The sequence below is a fragment of the Adelges cooleyi genome, unplaced genomic scaffold, assembly GCF_023614345.1.
Source record: "Adelges cooleyi isolate 19-005CV unplaced genomic scaffold, UGA_ACOO_1.1 ACOO_flye_CR_arks_rails_tigmint_CR_PRNA_21, whole genome shotgun sequence".
Taxonomy (NCBI): domain Eukaryota; kingdom Metazoa; phylum Arthropoda; class Insecta; order Hemiptera; family Adelgidae; genus Adelges; species Adelges cooleyi.
The window spans coordinates 12,105,148-12,127,556 of NW_026095871.1; the positions used below are offsets into that span (position 1 = coordinate 12,105,148).

The 22,409-nt window shown below is 32.6% G+C and overlaps 1 protein-coding gene across 1 annotated transcript in view; it reads right to left on the reverse strand.

Moving 5' to 3' along the window:
• The window catches only part of LOC126834460 (lachesin-like), a 63,224-nt gene extending 61,661 nt beyond the window's left edge, over window positions 1-1,563 (reverse strand). Inside the window, exon 1 of the mRNA XM_050566390.1 lies at window positions 1,476-1,563. The gene's annotated coding sequence lies outside the window, so the exon portion shown is untranslated. The remainder of the gene's footprint in view (window positions 1-1,475) is intronic.
• Window positions 1,564-22,409: the final 20,846 nt, after the last annotated feature.

A 22,409-nucleotide genomic window follows, 5' to 3' on the forward strand; every position in this document is an offset into this window, starting at 1 on the left:
AACCATATTAGTTTTATGATCAAATCTCGGAATCATAGATAATCATAGTTTTAATAACTGTAATATATAAACTGTATAAAACTATAGTTATAGTAGGTGACATATCATTATTTTTAATAGGTTTTAGCGGTATTATTAAAACAAAATCTAAATAATTATTTTATATTATAATTTTTTGCCGTGGCTACAATTTATAAGACACGCATATTAAAAAAAATGAAGATATATATATATATATATAAAATCTAGATTTTTAAGCTAAATGAGATAGATCATTCATAGATCTACGATGCTAGATACTATTGCCGAACACTAAACCTCTTAAAAAAAAAATGTATCTCTACATTCGTTATTGCAAAATATAAGTTCGTGCCTCGTAATCTTAACCATCTTAAGCGTCTTATGGAAAATAAATATACCTTTTCAGCTATGTATTGAAACTAGAATGTAATGTGCATGTGATAGAATAAGTTATTAGATTGACCGCGTTAGGTTTAAAATACAGATATGTTATAATAATTTAGTATCTAAATAGTTTATGTAGACTAAGACATTATTATGATATGGTTTATCATAAAATATTTGTAATGATATAAATTATAATAACACATGACTAACAAGCTTTAATAGTAAAAATTAAACTGTTAAAAAAATGGTATATAAAAATGCAGCATATTAGGATTCACACTACCAGAGATATTATTGAGTGCAGTTGGTCAAAATTGTAATAAGAAAATAAATAATAGATAATTTGGTGAATAATGTATTTATCGGCAAATATTAAATTATTTGATTTTCCCAAACAACATAAAAACAACAACACAAAAATAATTTTGTCATAAATAGTCGAATCGAATAATAAATAAATGAATAAGAGTTGTTATTTTAATTTTCGCTTTGCTTAGAAAAAAAAAAATTATTCGAATAATATTCCAGTTTGTTATGAAGTACCTAACATAAATTACATTCGACAACAACTAACAATTAATCTAGTTTTATTAGCACGGGAATTCAAACTAAACGTAGATTTGTAATCTTTTACAATTTTTAAAGGCATTTTCCAATAGTAAATGCATTAAAAAATGAAAAAAAAATGTAGCAAATAACATAATAGAACCATAAATACATTTTTTTTTCCGGTAATAATATTCCATCTATGTTTTATCTGTGGTCGATTTGGTTTTGTAATTTAGTAGGTATATATTTAATTATGTGATTGTCGAGATTAAATGCAATCGCAAAGTCTAATTAAAAAAAAAAACCCCCGTTGATTTAAATAAGAGTATTTTATAGAAATTTCAAAATTAACGGTAAAATTCCGGTTAAAAAAATATAAGTACTACGATGATGATAAATTAATTGTGTTCTACAAGCGTGTGGGTTTTTTTTTGTTCTGAGTATTTAAAAAAAAATGTTTTTTTTTCTCTATTGTATTAAGTGTTTTGCGAACTACTTGAACTTGAATTGAGACTTACCGAAACGGTGAAATGACGTGAAACACGTGATCCTTAAATGAGCTTGACGAGCGGCGTTGGCGGCCTTTGTGCGTTTGGCTCGGAGCCGAATCAAAGAATGCGCGCCTGTAACCGTCGGCCTGTCGTCGAGGGTCTCTCTGGTTTCGGCCGCCCATTCCGTCCCTCGCCACCCCTTTTAGGGTTAAGTCTTCCGTTGACTCCTGTTGCTCTTTCGCGCACACAGTCCGACGCCCTGCCACCGCCCATACACTGACCACACTGTCCAACATATTAATAATAAATATACACTAGAGACCCTAGCCAATACACAAGTGCTTAACCGGTTTGAACGCAACAGAAATAATATTTGTAAAAAAAAAAACAGCGTTCAAAAATTAATTAATCGTTTTTTTTTTTTTAAATTCGGAAAAACCCATTGAACAAAAAACGACCATCATCAGTCAGTGTTGGAAAAATGTTGTAACCAACTAAAAAATGCGATTGCATAAAAAAATTCAACCTTTAATTATAAGCGATGAGTAAATTAAAGTCGATAAACGGAACTCTAATTGATTAAATCATTGAATTACCTGGTTTACTTTAAAAAGGAATATTGATTGAGTTTTAATAATTTAAGTAATTTTATTTCTTTCAAATTATTTGAAAAAGTATTTTACTATACCTATGTAATGGAAAAGTGTGAAAAAATTCACACGTGAACTTAAAAATATCCTAAAACTCTTTCAACTTATTATAGCTTATCAATTATCAATGAACAATGGTCACAAAAATGTTTGATTAATTGAACTTATGGATTGGTGATTATTTGATTTATTTATTAGTTGAATGATTTATAGTTAGTTATTTAGTTGATTTCATTTAATCAAGAATATGTGGTGAGTAGTCAACATTTTAACTGACTAATTGACCACTAAATAATAAATTATTAATTTTCCAATTCAATCATCAATTTATTGAAAATTTAGTGATTTCGACTACTTATTTTCGACTTAGACCTGTTGTAAATAAATATATCTGTACTTTGGGTCTTAAGGAGAGCCAACACGTTGATTTTGGTCAAAATGAAGCAGACTTACACTTAGACGATCCATTGAAAATTCATGATGTGAGAACTAATAATACACTACAATGTAAATAAATATTACACTGCTCAAGAAAACCATAAATATATTATATAGGTTATTATATTTTTTGCTTTTGACTATTTGTAATAAATGTTTTGTCGTCTTGCTTAGTCGTCGCACCAAAGAACTGACGTTCAGACGTTCTTAACTTTGCGTTACGGTATTTTATTTGTAAACAATTGAACTTGGACAATTATCAAAAAAACAAAATAGCATTCATACGAATAATATATGTATAAACGAGACCAGAGGAAGAGTTTTTGCTAACTAAACCTCTTGGGAAGTTTTCTCTCTTCATAGTTTTACCGAGTTTTGGGTATCTTATTGTTTTACGTCAGTCTGAAAATCGAATCCCTTTTAACTTATTCTTTTACAGTACACACTTCAAGGTAATACGCTTTTATTTTATTTTTTTACTACAAAACTTCAGCACTAATTTGAAATTGTTTTGTTTTCGTATTCAAAAGAGTAATTTAAAATCCTTAATGAAACCACAACTAATTGCTGTACTTGATATTATATAGGCTTTTATATATTATTATTATTTTATTTATTATATATATAAATATATTAAAATGTGTACTTCAACGTTTGTTCAACTATCGGACAAGTGCTGATTCATTTCTTACATTATTATTTTTTATAACGCTCTGTTTAGTGGCACATTATATTTTAGACAATAACTTATTGTTGTAAGCTCTGAATTTGAGATAACGTAGAGCTGTACACTTTTTTTGATTCTGTTTACGACTCCAGCTAGATTGGCTTACAGTCCTGAGATGTTTCTTAAGCTTTCCAGGTGATCTCGATAATTTCGAAACACGTTAATTCAACTTTCTTAGAAGTATTGCTGTCGAAATAATATCAAATGGGGTTAAAGTGTTTTTGGATATCATGATTTGAATTAATAAACCAGCCGCCACCGTCGGTCCGGCTAATTCCAAAGGGGTTACAACAAACGAGCGACTGGTGTGAGTTTTATTGTTTAGCTCTGAATTTAAGCTTTTGTTTTGTCCTGCTCTCATACATATCAACGCTGCCGGTCGTTGTGATATTATTATACCACCCGAGCATAAATCATTTCTCACGAGGCTAAGGGGTGAAGCGATATCCTCGCCCTCTGCCAGACATCTACAGTGTTTATTTATGATAATTAAAATTGACTTTACCCCTTAAACAGGTCATTGCACACAAGTCCGAAAGTACTTATATTGTCTTGTTTTTTTTTTTTTTTTTGACAGCTCTGACGCGGATCTGAGAAAGTATTACTACTTAGTGTTAGTACCATTCGTACTTGGTGAAAACGACAGAAATATGTTTTTTTTTGTATCTACCCGTGGTAACTATTAGTAACCATTGAATTGATTTCTTCACAATTCCACGCAGCCTGTCGATATTCGATACAGATATTTTACATCTATCGATGGTAGGGACTTTGATGGAAGATTCAAGTCGATAAATGTGCACCACTTTCCATTAAAAATCAAGAAAAGTTTAAACTTTATATACATTTGTTAAGATGTTTAAAAATGTCTTGTTAGTATTTGTTGTAATGTATATATTGTATAAACGCCCTTATCAGACAATATTCAGGGATCAGGAACTCTTTTGTCTGTGTTTTTTTATTTTTTGAATGCAGTTTTAAAAAGTATAGCCATAAAATTAATATTAATTGTTCAATACATACTTAAGATAATCTATTACGTTCAATCTCTTTTTTTTTTAAATTTAATTATACTTTATTTATTAGATGGGAAATAATATTATCCGAAAATAAGAAATTATCTATTATTTGACAACGAATAAGTTACTTGCCAAGTTATCTGTGGTTTATTATCTTATTAAAATTATGTTCACTCTTATGGAGAATAATTATTGGCAAAGATAGCAAAGGCACTTTATGACTGAAAAAGCTGTTGAAGAATATATAGAACAACTTTTTTAAGTAAGAGAACGATTTTTACTAGTTCAGAATATTTTATTAACTTCTGATGCTATTGGTAGTTGAACGAGTAAATTGATTCGAGATACTTTGGTACTATAAAGAACAATTACCAAGGGTAGGTCTAAACCCGTAAAAAAAAAAAAAAGGGTTGCTCGTTTTTAGACCCCTCCAATTAGCCTACATAAAATGTATTATAACTAAACACTCCGGTATAGGTTCGTTTTAACTATTATCTACGGATAGGAAACAGTATTTCAGTGATGTCATGTACGAATAATGTTTTCCCTAGCTGTCAGTTGTATATGAATACCCACTCAGAATCAGCCAGGTATGACGACGGTATACCGGTTGACGATATGGTCTTTAATTCAATTAGCAGACGGACGAGAAGATTGCAGATGATTGAACTGGGCAGAGTGGGAGACCGGGATAACCGCAAGTTTAAGTTTCACTCTTGGGCGTGAGGGGATGACCTGGGGGGTGAGGGGTACGGGGTGGGCAAAACACGTAGACAGGATTACTACAATGGGTGTTCAACTGTGACAAAGATAACGCCCGGGCGGTGGCAAAGATTTTCCACAGGCTCGCCGATTCGTAAGTGATTCATTTGTAAACTTCCGCGTTACCACTTGCCGTGTGTATACAGTTATTGTGCCCACGCCACCAACTGCACCGCCCAATACACTTGTATAATGGGTTTAGGCGATTAAGAAACGAAGAAGATTTAAAATAAAAACTCCTCTAAAATTACTTGCTACTGATGTTTAAGTATGATAAACCGCTCCTGTATTGTTGTACAAGTTTAAACCACAATCGTTTTGCTGTATTTCAGTAAGTAGCGCGGATATAGTCATCCCACAGCAGTGCGCAATGTTGTATATAATGAGGGATTTGTTGGCAGTCAAACAGGTTTCAAAAGATAAAAATATCGTACAAACTACCGCATGTTTGAAAAGGGCCCTGAAAATAATTAGAGCCCGAATTAAATAACGAGAGATCCATTTTTAATTGGAAAATGTAACCTTTGTAATTTTTTTTTTATCAACATGTTTTTGTGGGGTTTTGGCATAATAAAAAATGGTTCAAGTGGGAGACTGCCGGGGAAAACCAAATTCAAACATGGTATGTACCCCGTTATCTCTCAGCTTTGCGCCACCTTCGACTTTTGTGTTCCTCATTTGTACCGTCGTTAAATTGGCTGCGTTACTTACAAATAAAGAGGGCAAGTCTGATTGACGAGTCAAAAATTGTCTTCTCATAATTCAACACTTGAACTATTGATTCTGTTTTAATTTGAAGTTTGGAAAATGTACGTACTTAAATATTGTTGCTTACACAAAAGGTACGCCGTTGGTGCGTCTAATGTACTTCCAATTTTAAATGTAATTTTAGAAAAAAACTATTTGATCGTTGTGCGTTAAAAAATCAGCGTGAACGCGATCGGATTAAAAAAAAATAAATTAAAAAAAAAAACCGGAAAAGTCAGAAGCGCTGTGTATTACGGGTCGGCCTTTGGACGTTACTAGCATAACTGCAAAAGGGACCCCATTGGGACCATCATTTCCCCGCGAACCAAGAGATTGCGAGACCGATGTTTACGGTTCGTGACGGAGGACCCTTTTTCATCTCTTATCTGGCTGGTACATACGCCCGGCATAAATTATAGAACGTGCCGGACAACCGGTACGGTTTTAAATTTCTCCGGGCTTTTCTCACACAGCCACACATATTATTTTGGTCTATCTACCATATTATATAAATTCTTGATGCACGTCCCGGCACCGTTTTAACCACGTAATATTCTAAAACGTTTAGAGAACTACATATTATAGAGGTCACACATTTTTGTTCAACGCAACTCCGCTCTTAATTTGTGTACAGCTAATAAGAATAGACCCCGAAATAGTTCTGATTACAGAAATATTACAAAACACAGCGATAATACCTCATAACAAAATAACAATAATAATAATAATAATAATAACAAAGTAATTATAAATTGTACATTCATCAAATTAGTACATTTTTCGAGCTGAATTAGATTAAACAGCTGTTATAAAAGAGCATGAGCATTATCTTTGGAAAACAAATTAAAAAGTACTTAGAGATAAAAGAGTTCCATAAGAACACTTATTTAAACGTTGTTTTCTGAAAAAGAAATACTGGGTTCGATTACCGCAGCACTGCGGAACAGATGTTGTTCGTCCCAATCCGCTAAAGCTTATTTGTTTATTTGAGAAGTTTGGGCGTTGAAAAATAATACCTTGAAAATATATGTACATATCAGACCTCGGCAAAACAAAATAAAAAATTGTTTTTTTTTAATTGAAAATGTATGTATTTGAATCATTCTAGTTAAATATATATATAATTACTGAACAAGTTAACAAAAAATAAATAAACGATTAATATCAGTTAGTAATAGATACTTAATAGCCTACTTCACAGTACACATTGTTTACAAATATTTTAATTTAAATATTGCAATTATTCACTAGTGTTGCCAAGTATGAGGTACGGCTTTATTAAGCCTTAACTGATACGTAGATGTAAAACCGTTTTAAAAAATCCACTTGTTACACAACGTGTGGGCTTTGCCATTGAAAATCGAAATAATTGCTTATAATGTTGTTGTTTACATAATCTTTTTTCTTTTTATTCGTGGTTGTAAAGGTAAATGGGTTCAGTGATGTCATCTATTGTTATCACCATTATCAAAAATTACAAACTTAAAAAAACGCCGAATTCATTATGCGTATAACCTCTTTTTGTTTTCGGATGAAACTATTTTCTCTGTCTATTTTTTTTTGCATATATTTTAGGTTTTTAATTACATACTTAAAATTATATTAGTACAGAGTATAGACCATACATAAAATACAGTTTGTTTTAATTTGTATTACGTGAAAGTTGTGTTGATTGTAAATGCAATAATTACGGATGATCTGCCGACTTCTATAAAATTTAATAGTATGTAATGTATTCGAAACGTGGCTGAAATGGTCCTGGCCGGGCAGTAAGTGAAAACTAAACGACACCCAAAGAACGCTGAATGACTGTAGGTTGATCATATTAAATGACGGTTAATAGTATCCAGTAAAAGCGCTTTAAACGGCGATCTCGAAAATAAAAATAATACCCTTTGATAGGATTTTGTAAAAGTTCCGGCTTCTGACCAACACAATCCGTGCAATATACGAGGACATTAACGGATATAATGGTAACTTATCCAATTTCCTTTAGTTAAAGACGTTGGCTGTTGTAGAGCTTAAGAATAGGATACGCGAAACGGGAAGGGAAAGCCGCGAATGAAAAGGGGAAAGCATAAGCAAAGTGTGATTGCATTCGACCGTTTAGGAAGCGTGAAATTAGATTTTCGGACCCATAATTAAAATATATATGTATATATACACGTTACAAAAAGCGAATGTGTTGGAGTAGTGTAATGGTGTTATCGCGTATTGTAATAATATATATTTATACCTATATATATACTTGTTGACCCTACTCAGTTTTTACACACACACAATTCCTCTCTAATGGAATACGTCGGTTTATAGGTGGCAAATGGATAATTTATCCATTTTTCACAGGTAATGCGAAACGCTTGTTCACATTTTTTTTGTTTTTTCAACTACATAAAAAAAATAATCGAATAGAATTAGAATTATTTAAAAAAAAAAAATAATAGTTCAATGTTCGGCTTAATTGTATATGTTAATATTATAATTAGATTTTTTTTTTATTAAAACAGAATTTAAAAAAAAAATCGATTCAGTTTTTTACTAAAATTAAAAAAAAAAAAATTCGAGACAAGTGGTTTGAAAGACAATTTTAAAAGGGTTAATAATTTCACGATTTCGAAGACCTAACAAATAAATACCAGTTTTTAATAATGATCATTCAAAATGTATCTGTTAATTGTAAAACTTCTGTTTGCTTTGCGTTTTTGTTTGCTTACTAGAAATGTCGAATGATTGAACAAATGTGTTTAAAAACAAAAATTGACAACATATTTTATAGTGAAATGTTATGACTTATGACCGAAGTGTAGACAATTTTGAGTTAAATACATAGCAACGCCTGTTGGACATTTTATGTTAGTATGGAAAATTAAATGCTCTCCTAGATGTCGCTACTGTAATGTGTTAAGTCATAATATAATTCCATTTCATTCGTACACATACAACTAGACTAATAAAGCCTAAAGGCATTCCGCCCATACTATGAGAATAACACAAACTATCCGGGAATATGTTAATTTTATAATCGAGTGGCGCTAGTTTATAACAAACTAGTCTTGTAAAAATAGTTTACTACTATGTCAATTTAACAAGATTAATGTGTTATCATTTACTGTGTCTATGTATTGGTCTGGTTATTTTTTTAGCACTTGGCTGGTCAAATACTACAAATATTAATTAATTACTATTACACTGTTGTAGTAATTATAATATCCAATGAAAACCGCCAGAGACCGTGTAAAAGCGATTTTGGCCGGCCAAAGTGGATTTAGTTTATTTTAAAAGACACATGGTGAACCTCTTTAGTATATAATTATTAACGGCGTTTTACCCGGAATAGCCAAATGGAACATTTTTTTTAAAAAAAGAGAGTGGTTTTATTTCTTCGAAGAGTATCAATATGGTTCTCGAGACAATACATAACGTCGTCGAGTGTTTGAATTTACATTTTACAGGTATTTCCGGACATGGCAGCGACTACTATACGCACAGTGCACGTCCGCTTGTGTTAAAATATTTGTGCACTAAGGAAGAAAAAAAAATGGTATCCTTTTTCACAGTTTACAGCTTTCTTTCCGGTAACTGGCATATAACATTCGATAAAAATCGCAATCGTTACAACACCAATAACTACTGTGCTATATTAACGTGTATGGTTTTGTATGTTTACTCGGTAACGTTTTATACTCTGATAAAAATGCATAAGACGGATGAAAGTATGCGTAAAAAAGTACAGTATATGCTTTTGCTGTTATCGTCTGGGAACAATATAGTATTGGCGGCATCCAGGTAAGAAATTTTTTTTAATATTTTCTAAGTGTTGACAACCATGCATTCATTATTTTTAAATATGTTAATAATATAGTTTGATGTGAAATTTATGCTATATACAAAATGTGGTATGTGTACCTAACCTAACTTTTCGAAAATATTTATAATATTTAAGTAATATTTGAATAATAAGTATGTTATAAATAACATTTTTGAAACGTTAAATTTCGAACCAAACATCGTTGAATAATGTATAAAAAAGATTTAAAATTAAATTTTGTTTGAAAAAATATGTTAATAAAATATTTTTATAACCATACAAAAATAAAGTAATTGTAACAGCTAAAATAAAAAATATAATATTTCTTAAAATTTATTTTTTGTCAATAGACTTATTGTAAGTTAATCCAATCTACCTTCGCAGGAGGTATGAAATCATCACTACATTCTTAAGTCTTTATGCTGACACTATAATTAAATTGATTGTTTTTTTCCCCGTAGGTTGTATAATAGAAATTCTACAAAAGATTTTGCAAATGAACTCTACAAAGCATGCAACCGAAAAATCGAATCTGGAAGAACCTTGACGGAATTGTCTTTGCGCATCTGTTTTTTTATTAGTTTAGTCGTAACGTCCAATACGAGACTGGACTTGTTGTCGACGATTCAAAAAAATGTATCAGTATCCAGTGTTATGTCGTCCATTTTCCTCTGTCTCAGAGTGAGTTTGCCGATGAGTATGGACTTCCAAATTTCAACCGTATGCAACATATTAATACAAGAGTTTGAGAAGGTCAACCGTGCCCTTGATGCGCTACACATAACGATACCTGATGCGCTGGACACAGACAAATTTATACAAATATCTAAAACCCACGGTAAACTTACCCGGTTGGTTCTGATGTTCAACGAAGAGTATGGCTTGACTTTGTTTTTGTGCACGTTCCAAAAGTTGGCAAGTCAAATATACTTTTTTAACGAAATCATAACTACCATTTTGGAAAGCGATAACCTGTACTTCAACGTCATAAGCGTCAGCAACGGCTACCATATATATTTCTGGATTTCGCTTTGGGTTCAGTATTGGTGGATTTGCTATCAAATCGAGAACCTGATAAGCAATGTAAGCAAATGTAAGCAATATACTGAAAATAGTATATTGCATTAGCGAAAGTTAAGCACGAGTATGAAACCGTTTTAATTTTATAGATAAGCGCAACGACTAGTATTATGTTTGGAAAGGATTTTGGTTCATTCCCCGACTATAAGAGAAAACCGGTACACACCTTTAGTTTTTTCTTCTTCTTCGCCTCATTGCATTAGCTCTTCGCAAATCTATCTCCATTTGTTCATTTACAACATTCATCTACTTCTCCAACTACTATATCATCACTATAACTTCGTTTTACATCATTCTATATGTGTATTTTCTTAATTATAATTAGATAAAAACAGAATAATTTTATTATACAATACAATTGCAGCTGTTTGATTTTTTAAAACAACTGATCAGCCGTAGCCAAATAACAATAACTGCTTGGGGTTTCTACGATGTCGACCTGGAACTGATATGCAAGGTAATTGCAAACAGTACTATATAAAAGCCGTTTGCTAAAAAAATTGGTTCGACAAGTCTGTCCTTTTTGCAGGGCATCCATATTATGTTATAAAACCCATTTTTATACAACGTTTGGAAAATAATTTTGGTGACTCTACTTGTGTTATCACTTAATGTTGTTTATGACTAAAATTGAAGTATACGTTTTTTGAATCGTGCTTATCACTTGTGAATTATGGGAGCAAGTTGTCAATACACAATTTTTATACGCAAATTGTCAAGGTTAAACTGCAAAAAAGAGGCACTAGTCGGACCAAAATGGAATGCAGGCGATATAGGGAACGACTCCTCTGTATTATTCTATGACCTTAGTATACTGGTCTTATTTTTTATTTAAGCATATAAATAATATTAAACTTTTTTTTATTTTTGTAGACACTGGCATATCATTTTGGCTTATGTTTAGTATTCATACAATTGGGATCTGTCAACATGCCGTCAAATCCATAGTAGTTATCTAATAATAATGACACAACAATTAGCCAATCAAAAATCTAATTTTTTTCTCATTTAACAAGTTTTGAAGATGACAGTCGAAAAGCAACATTTATATAAACATATTAAACATTAAAGTAGTTGCTAAATATTTTGTTATGTGAATATTATGCAAGATTCTAATGTTATATAAATCAGACCATTTTTATCCTATTGACTAACTCTATCTAGTGACAAAAAACACAGAGTAAGTTAAATGTTCGCGAACGCCATGCGTTACTCGTAGATAGCGTGTTATAAACTATCAAAGTGCCTAAAAGAAAAAGAAAAATATTTAAAAAAAAAAAACAAGCTACAAAATTACTGTTATTACCAGGATATGACGCTTACGTTTGACCACTCTGTATAAATGATAATAAAAATAAAAATCAAGTACTAACAAAATTACATAAGTAAGTGTCTACAGATAAGAATATTAAACTATGTCAAAAACTGTATTAAAAATTGTGATTTTAATCATAACTGAGTTTTTTTATTGGGTTTTTCTTTAAGATCAATATTAGTCTGCAGATCATTAAAAAATTGTACATATTTTAGGATCACATGTTTTGGATTTTCAGAGATCACTTGTCTACAGGAATTATTAAACTGAAAGTAAAATATTTAGATTAGAAAAAAATGATATATACGTATAAGAAACATCTAGTTTAATCCAGGAGCATGATCATAATTTTTTACAAGGCCGTGCATTGAATAATTGAAAAGGCATCGATCGCCAATTGAATCGATGGCTTAATGATGTGACGACAGCAGGCATCGTATATATTACTAACAATAGGAAATGGGACTATTGACAGGGAAAGCAATAAGTTATGTATTAGATGTATAATTGTATATTTATAAAAAAAAAAATCATTATATGCTTAATACGACCGTGAATGTTTCGACGACCGTATCCCACTCGACCTACTTTTTCTTTGTTATAATATAGGAATTGGGATGGAAATTTACAATTCGATTTTCTTTAAGGTACAAGAATATCATAAATAATAATAAAAATATAAAAAAAAGGTTTCGGAACGAAAATCCCGCTTATATTTATTTAAATGAGTGTATAAATTATTAGTCATGTACAATATATACAAAGATATTATACAGCTTACGTCGTCTTCTTTATTAACTTACTTTCGTTCGGCTTTCTGATAGCGAAACTTTCGAAACGAATTAGTGAGCTTCATTTAACTTTTTTATGCTTTGACAATCACGCAGTCAATTTAATATTGTGTTTATTTTACTCAAAACTCTGGACAATTTATTTATTTTCAGATAATTCGTATTTTGTATACACTAAAAATATAATAAATAACAAAAAATGTTCCAGCCATACCTTTTTTTTTTAAAAATCTTAAAACTAGTATGAGTAGTAGTCAGTATGTAAAAAAATTGTAGTGTTTGAGCCGATAGACTTGGTTTGATACATTCGATGTATTATTTAACGATTTCTTTTTGCAGTATGTGTGTACAAAATTGTAATTATTTTAATACAGTATGTGTACATAGGCGTTTTCCAATTGACTGGACAACATTTTCAGTAGTTTATACTCAAATTGACAAGTCGATGAAATACATCCGTTATCTTTTTTATCCACGAGGGGTTGAACATTTTTCTGTATGTTGATTTCTAAGGGGTAGTTTTAGGACTACGAGTCGAGAATCTAAAAATTAGTCCTACAGATTTAGCGAGATTCACAAAATTAAAGATCCAATGTCACATTCAAATTTGATACCCAAATTTGTTTTTTGTACATACTTAGTAATTTCAGTAGCTTCTACAGTTTTGTATCGAACCGTTTATCACTTTCGGTCATTGCTGAAAATTCTTAAGGCATGTGACCTTTCCGAATCTCGTGTGCGCCATCTTCATCATGCCTTCACCACATTGTGTATTGGCTTATTATCGTTTATTTTTATTTTTGAAACGTAAAATATTACCGTTAAATTAACCACCTACGCTTGTGACTACGCTGTTGTCGGTTAAACTTTAGCGGAGTAGGTATAAGTATAATACATTTGAATGCGCAAGTGGTGATATTGTGGGTGAGAGGGGGGGGGGAGCGAGGAGTATCATAGCCGGTCCCGGCGGAGAAACGACCCGGATGGAGATCCGGTAAGAAGATCCTAACCGCGGGCGGGTACAGAGGAGGCGCTGCTGAATGATTCAAACGAGCCGTTTGCATAAGGTGTGTATTAATAAAATAGCAATTAATACCGCGGTAATTTTCATATTAAATAAGTCGACGGCAGACGCGTCTAGGGATTATAAGTGCCATGGTAATCAACGGGCGAACCGGTGGCGGTGGTAGTAAAAGTAGTGGCGGTTAATGATTTCCCCGAGGACGCCCCCGGGTATTATATGCTTGCGGCGGTTACACGTCGGTTGCATTCCGGATACGGCCTAGCATAAGGGCGTACTACCGGTCTGAAACCGTCGCCGTGCAACGCAATGTATTCAATCCGTAGCGACGTTTAGCTGTTTTTATTTTTTGTACGACGCCAAAATATAAGATTTACCTACCGAGAAATTAGGCATTCGTATAATGTGATAATTAACAGCTTGATAGTGGCGAGCAATATGAGAACATTGGGCTTTTGCGTATCGAGAGTTTAATATTATGATACTCGAGCTAGGTAAAAAAACTGGTAAATACCCCGAAAATATTGTAATACCGGTATACTACGCCATGTATACGGCATGTAAATAGGTGTGTAGTGGTCGTGGTTGTTTTAAAAATCAAACTTTGAAAACTGATATTTTTCTCCATTACGTTATAATATACACCCTTGTAAGTGTGGTCATCATTATATTATTATAATGACTTCTACGAAACAACTGATGCTCATATTTTGTGGTATACCTAACAACATCCGTCGAGTAATAACCCCAATACCACAAACCCTAGCACGTATTCTCCATATATTATCTACACAGCTTGTACCTCTTTTTTTTTATAGTATTTCCCGGATGGAAAGCGCAATGACTGTTTACCGAGAGCTTGCTATATTCTTATCTAATCAAATGTTATGTAATAGGACCCAGTAATGTAGTTCCCGGAAAGTGACCACCACTGGGACGTTGTCAATCTGACAGTATAACCCCAAGTAAAAATCGTGGAGTCTTACTGAGACATTATTTATTTAGTTTTTTAATCTTTCAACTACCTAACCTACCATTTCAGCAGTGCCAAAGTTGTCGTGCGAACAGACAACAACAAAGAAAACTAACAACTTTAAAATCAATACCTTTTCAACACCGCATCGAAACTAAAAATGTATGATAAATTATTATCGGTGCTCTATTTCCACTCGAGACAAAATGGTTAACAAGGCGTCTCGTGTATGCAAAATAAGTACACGGCGGTATTGGAAATTAAACGACGGTATAAAGTCTATAAACAGCAATAACATTCATTTTAACAATATATTTTTTATTGATAACGTATTACCTACTACTTACTGGCCAATAAAATGTCTACAATGGTACGTGTATATTACAGTTTAGTCATTTTACTGTAATTCAGTCATCGTTGAGTACATGGAGTTTTAAAAACGTTTTTTAATGTTATTAACAATCTTTCACCAGTGGCTGTGGTAGCTGCGGGAGAGTGGCAAATAGTTGCAATTATAGTCCTTTGTTCCTTTGAGTAACAAAATGTTAGCCACAAAGTCTAGGAATTTATTTTTATTCTTCCCCAAACATTTGAGATTTTTCAGTCGCATTTTGAACCAATGGAAGAAATAGAGTAGGTATCACTATTATTTCGAATATTTTTCAAAATAATTACATTACATAATGTTTTTTACCAAGTGAAGCCATTTATATTGATTATTGTCACAATATAGGCCGTAAAATATTGTATACATTTATTAATTTGTAATTCAGCTGCCGGGTTAAATGTTCGGCTTAGATAATCACATCACACCGGCTCAATATCAATACGAGTATACCGTTACTATATGGAAATATAATTTGATTAATGTATTAAAACTATATTGCTTATGTTCTTTCATTGGCTGGATTGTCAAATTACATTATTTACGTCTGGTGTGTTCGATAAGGCGTTCTTTGGAACACGTCAAAGTTTGAAACGTTTAACTTGAACCTTTTGCGAAACATAGCTATAATATGGGGATGGGGTGGAGAAAAAAACAAAAGTGGGTCGCACAAAATCAATCCGCGGTAATCCAACGGAGACCCTTGTGTACACGAAAAAAATAAATCCATTATAAATTATCCCAGTACAACCAATGCGCGGTTAATCCGCGACGGCGCTATTGCTGTTGAATGAAAGAAAATCGAACGACCTTTGTTTAACCCGCGTTATGTTAATCTATCGACAATAGTGTAGGCCGCCTACCGTCTGTGTAATTAAAAAAAAAAACCGAAAGGCGGAAAAGAAGACGCCGGATGGTGGTGTAAAGGGCGTCTTGCGGCTGAGAAGGGAGGCAAAAAAAAAAAAAAACGAGGTCGAGAAAAATCGCTTTAGGCAACTATTAGCCGAACTGCGCTTTGATCGGACGTTTACAAAACGCAAACAACAGTTTTCGATTTCGCGGTGTATATTATATATATATATATATATATATTATATTATGGAGACGACGATAACAAATGGTCCGACGACGACGAGGGTCTTGAAACAATGTGAAACGGTCGCTCGGTTAGCGCGGCTAAACACGGATGAAAACGCGGGTCGTGTGCGTATGTGTTTACCGTACGGATACAGTACACGGTGTATAAATATCATGTGGGTCGGGTAAGTGTGTATACTATGTGTGTGTGGTGTGTGTACAAGAATCGCCGAAGAAAACAGCTGACACGTTTTGCTCCGAACGCAGAAGACGCTGTGTTGTATAGGGGAAGTCCGTATAACACACACACACACACACACGCACATTACAATAAAAGGGTATTTGACATCCTCCCCTTCCTCCACCCCCTTGGCACTCACTCCCCTTCATCCGACTTGTCTGTGACGTACACACCCCTTTTCTGGTCGTTTCTTTTCATCATTCGATATCCGTCCGTCGCAACAATGAACAACGGGCACGGGTTGATTTATGATAGACCGCGTACACGCACACAGCACACTATTATATACAGTGCCGTCTCCTCGGACCGAGATGTCGAGATTTATTTTTCGGATCGTCGATCGCAAGTCGCCGAGTACACACACACACACACACACAAAGGGTAAATGGGTTTGTGCGTCCAAACTGTATTGCAGGACACATGGTATCCCGGCCATGTGTCCTACAACACATGGCCGGGATACCGGAACCGTCAACGCGCCAAGTATCCGTATGTAAGAACAACGCGACCGCAAAGAATACAATGTTGTATAGACTGGGCTAGGTCAGTTTTTGAAAAGTCATAGTGATACGAAACCGGTTACACGATCAGTGTCGCAAGGATTTCAGCTGCTTATGAAAATGTAGGGTGGGTGAAAGAGGGGGGGGGGGCGTCAGCTAAGACCTCCATGTCGATGGAAAAAATCCAAGATACCGGCCGATATGATATAGAGACTGGTTGACACTTGACGTGTAACCCGATATTTTTAAGGAAGGAAGAAAGAGATTATTATAACGAGGTTCCTGCGATATTACATAATAAAAAAAATTTAGCAGAAAATAACGAGGACCAAGGTTATTAGTAAAAGATATACGAACGTAAAAATAATAATGTACCATTAGAAATTAAATATACACTTGGAAAAGGACTAACAACGATTTTGTAGAGGATCTGGATTCGTGGAAGGTCGAACCGTATTTGCCTAGTTAGTGCTCTGACCAGCTGTGCTATATGCGTGTATTTATATTTCACCTTTTTTTGTCATGGGTTATTTTTAATTTGATAGAAATGTCGATAGAGTTTTTCTGTTTAGTATGAAATCGAGTGTCAGTTGCATTTGTATTTAATTGTTTTTAATTTTAAAGCAAGCGGGTGTGACACGCCCAACGCGTTTGAAAAATTATCAGAGTAAAACCTTTTTTTTTCCACCCCGTGAATAAAACATGAGTTATTTATTTAGAGCTCAAAAGGTGAATGGGACTTTTGGACTTTTATCGACTGTACAAATAATATGCGCAGAGTGTCTACTGTCGGCGTGACGAATTCGAGTTCTCATCGACCACTTTCTGAAAATGATTACGCCATCAATTTGGGGATGTTTATGTTGGCGACAAAGGAGGTTAGCGAAGCAAACAAACTTTCTCTGTCGTACAACGAAAAGCCGCAAGAACTCCGGCTAAATCCACGCAGTCACACGGCCGGCTATATATTTATAGACCCGCTAATTGTCCTATAGAAATCTAAGAAACGTTTTCTGCTCCAAAAGTTTACATCCTTCGAAATCCGTTCTATTTTTCTACGGATTCTCGCTACGACAATATCATCGCACCGTTTTCGCGTAGAAAATGACCGTTTTTTTATATTTTTTTATCAAATGTTTCTTTTTTTTTTTGCACTGCGAGTTCCTGCAAATACACAACCATTATTGTATTATATTTACTATTGCGACGTACAACCGATTGCGCGCAATTCGTGTACTAAATTTGATGTTTTACAAAAGATCAAAGCGGCAACCTGTCGCGCGTGTTCTTCATTCCAAAAAGTCCAATGTACTTTTAATAAGCACATAACAGCCCAAACCCATTCCAGTTGGTTGGATTGAACTCGTCGACCATTTTTATCTCTAAATTAACCGTTTTGTCCCGATATTAGTTTTAATTAAAACTCATTATAGCCCACCGCATAACATTTAACGTCAACGGTTCCCTCCAGTCGTGGTGTTCCAGTAGCAAAACAACATATTTACCTTTCTAACGTTGATACAACTCAGAGGTTTTTGATTCGCATAGTTGGTTCACAAAAGCAGAGAGGCTTTTCATTAACAACAAGAAACGTTCCACACGTGTATGTATGAAGTATATATATATATATATATATATATATTTTATAATGGGAACCGTCGCAAACTAGAACTTTAGCGGATAGTCCTCATGGGAAGCCCGATCACTTTCTAATAGTTTAATAATTGAACTTCGGACAGCTTAATAAATAAATCGTCAATTAAGTTTTATAAGTCATCACAACTGACTTGGGGAAAACTACGGCTCAATTGCATGAGTGACACACATCTACTACACTGTTCCATTAAACCATCAAATCGTATTTTATTTAGTATTGGAAGTAAAACCTCATTGATTATATGACGGCCTACAAACTGTATTTTTATCGAACTTGACTGAATAAAAACCAATATTGATGTTTAAACCCATTGCACAAGTTGTGTAGTGTTGTGTATTTTCTGGCACAAAACTTATTCGCATTTTAATACACTGCAGAATAGCAAACTAGGCATTGAAAATAAAATGAATAAAATCGTATCAAGTTAAAATAATATAAACCGTGTCTATTTTAGCTGACAATAAGTCAGTCAAAAACAATTGTAGTTTATGGTAATTTATACGAAGAGTATGTTATTCATTACCTACTTGCTTATAAATAGTATAGAATCCGGATTTATCCTCTAGAAACTAACATTTGTGATGAACGCATGTGATTAACCTATGTCTAGTAGAAATACTTACATATTACATAAGATTTACTTTGCAGTCTCTAAACGACACGGGTGTACTAATAATTGATAATAATATAATATTATATTATAAAAATAAACCATTAGGTTTTCCTGTAAAATTGTATATATGAAAACCGTTTAATACGTTGTATAGGCTATTCATTAAATGGTTTTTGGGATGTCGTTCTTCGAGCTCACATTTATCTATCATGATTCATGTATGACACACAAAAAGAAGATTAATTGCCCATAACGAGCTGGAGATTGTACCAGGATCATTATTATTTTGCGGTACGACTTGTGTTATGAGTTTGGAGTGTTTGGTGATAATTAAAATACCAAAACATCGAAATTACAGTAACATAAAATTACATAAATAACACAAAATGATTTCCACCCACCGATTTATTATACGGTTTTTTCGATATTCATAAAATTTCATTATAAAAGAGCTCATATTTTAATAATTTACTTAGTAAACTTTATTATTTAAATCAACGAAACGTAATTTGTTTCTCATACAGCAAAACAAAATGAATGTTCTTAAAATGTTGTTAATACCTTAAAAACATGTTACAAAAAATAAAATTTTATAAAATGTTGTTTGAATATCATTTAATAAAACATAAAAAACAAAATTAAAACATAGAAAATAATATTATCGTTGTAATAAAAATATATGTGAATTATTGGTCATATTTCCATAATACTTTAACAACATTTGTAAATAGCTATTTTGAGGCATTGTATTATCCTGCCAAAATATTCTTATTTTTTACTGTATGCGATTTTACTTAGCTGCTGTATTTAAAATACTACAAACTTAAATTAAAACCAGAATATCGAAAAAGAAAGGGTCTCCGTTATAAAGAAAAAACTCTTGTTAAAATTCAAATAATCATAATTCCGCCTTTAGATCGTTAACGTTTAACGAAAGTCAAGTTCATTTTTTTTTCTATGTAGACCTTTTTTAAGCAACTTTCTTTTTTTTATTGTGCATCTTTTGGTAACGGATACGGAGATAATTTGATGACTTATGCAAAACCGGAGAAGCGAACAAAGTGGCAATTCAAAAAAACCAACTTCGCCGTAGTTGATGATTACTCATAAGTCAAAAGTCATCAATTTTGAATTAAAAAAAAAATATACATTTCATTTTTTAGATGTACATCGTTACATTGATCAGCACGTAAACTAATGTAGTCATTATGTGTAATGCTAAATTTTGAACGCCTTAAATAGTATAACCGTTAAAAATGAAATAAAAAGTTTCACAATGATTATTTACTTTTTTTGCCCGTAAATTCTGCGATAAACTGTAAAAAAAGGCACTGTCGAACCTATAATTCCATCGGTTCAATATAAATTCATAAGTATACATTTATTGGTAACTTTAAGGCAACTCAGCAAAAACGAAAAGATAAAATAATAGTATGTTTTCCACGTAACATCTTTTCTGTGTTTTTCTTTTTTTGCTGAATATTGCAAACTTTTAGTGTATTTCGAGTGTTTGTACGACATGTCAATACAACAAATGATCTCCTTATCGAAGGGCGGCCCGGTGAGAATAAAACAAGAAAAAGCGATTATGTTTTCCCACTTGCTACCGTTGTACATAATATATACGTGACCGGTACCCACGCCGTGCGCCAAAAACGCAGACAACATAATTTCATGGTCTTGGCTGCAACCAGAAACTTCTGGAATCGGTTTCCGTATTACGTTTCGGTAGTCCAAAGGAAATAAATACCAAGGAAATTGGGAGGTGGCTCGAAAATCTCGGAAATTATGTGTCCACCCTTTGACCAATTAAAACCGCTATTGGTTGCTTACTGTCCTCGCTTGCAAGTAGAAAGCCGCATTGGGGACTCGGTTACTTATTAGGGCTAATTTATGGATTTCCATTTTCTCTAGCTGGTGTAATCGGTATTTCCCAAGTCGCCAACGTGTTAAATGGTTTATCGAATGCAATTACATTGGCGGCTATGGCTGAAATCAAGCAATACAAATTAATCACTACGTTAGTCATTAATTAACAACACAAAAACAAATTATATATCATTTTAAAATATAGTAAAAAAGTTATTAAAATGTTTAGGTATGAGTAAACAAATTTGCATCAAACATTTTCACGATAATTTTGAAATATATTATTTTTATTATTCGCGGTCTGGGATACCACTCTGGGAAAATAAAAACAGAGTAGGTAATTAGTAAAATCAAAATATCCAATCTCTAAGTTTGTTTTCGCTATTAAAATTGACTATTAAATACTACGTTTGTTGTTATAATAAAATAATTTTACCAGACTTTGCGTATACTAAAAGATGCTATTGGTTTAATTTTCTATGCAAAGCAAAAAAAAAACACAGAGACCAAATATAATGATGTCGCGGTGTACACACAAACGAAAGACAATTTTTATTTACACTCTAACGAATCCCTTGGGCTAAGTGAATTTAAAAATATATTTAATTTCTAGTTAAATCACTCCTTAATTAAAAACGCGTTATAACACGTTTCATTTTATTTGTATAACCATTTCTAATTAATAACAGATAACAAAAGTAAATAACTTGTAATTATTTTTTTCTTGCATATACTAAATGAAAAACTGCAGTAAAAAATCAATGATGAAACTTATCAAGCCACCCTAATCAGCAAAAATATATTTAAAATTGATAACTTTTAATTTATAAGTCAATTTATACATTTTTTAATAAAATAATAAGTACTAAGAACAACAATTCATATTAATAATTATAACAAATTGTAAAGGGTTAATATCAACTACGATTTCATAAAAATGAACACGATTTTTAGTAAACGGCTTGCTGTAATTGGTTGAGTATATAAATATAATATACTTTCAAAATGGCATGGACTTTTTAAAAATTATTATAGACATAATATAGTATTATGATTTATTCTTATATTTCGCTTCTAACTTCTACAAAAAATGTAAAAAATATTAATGTTTTCAAACTGAGCTGTGTCAACTATGTGCTAGGTAGATGTGAGTATTACATATACTATTCAAAACTGACTTCATTAAATATCTAAAAAATTTTCAGTTATGTATGTATATATATATATATAATATTGTTTAAAGCTAAAAATATTTCTTTATTATCAATCCATAATATTAAAAAAAAAA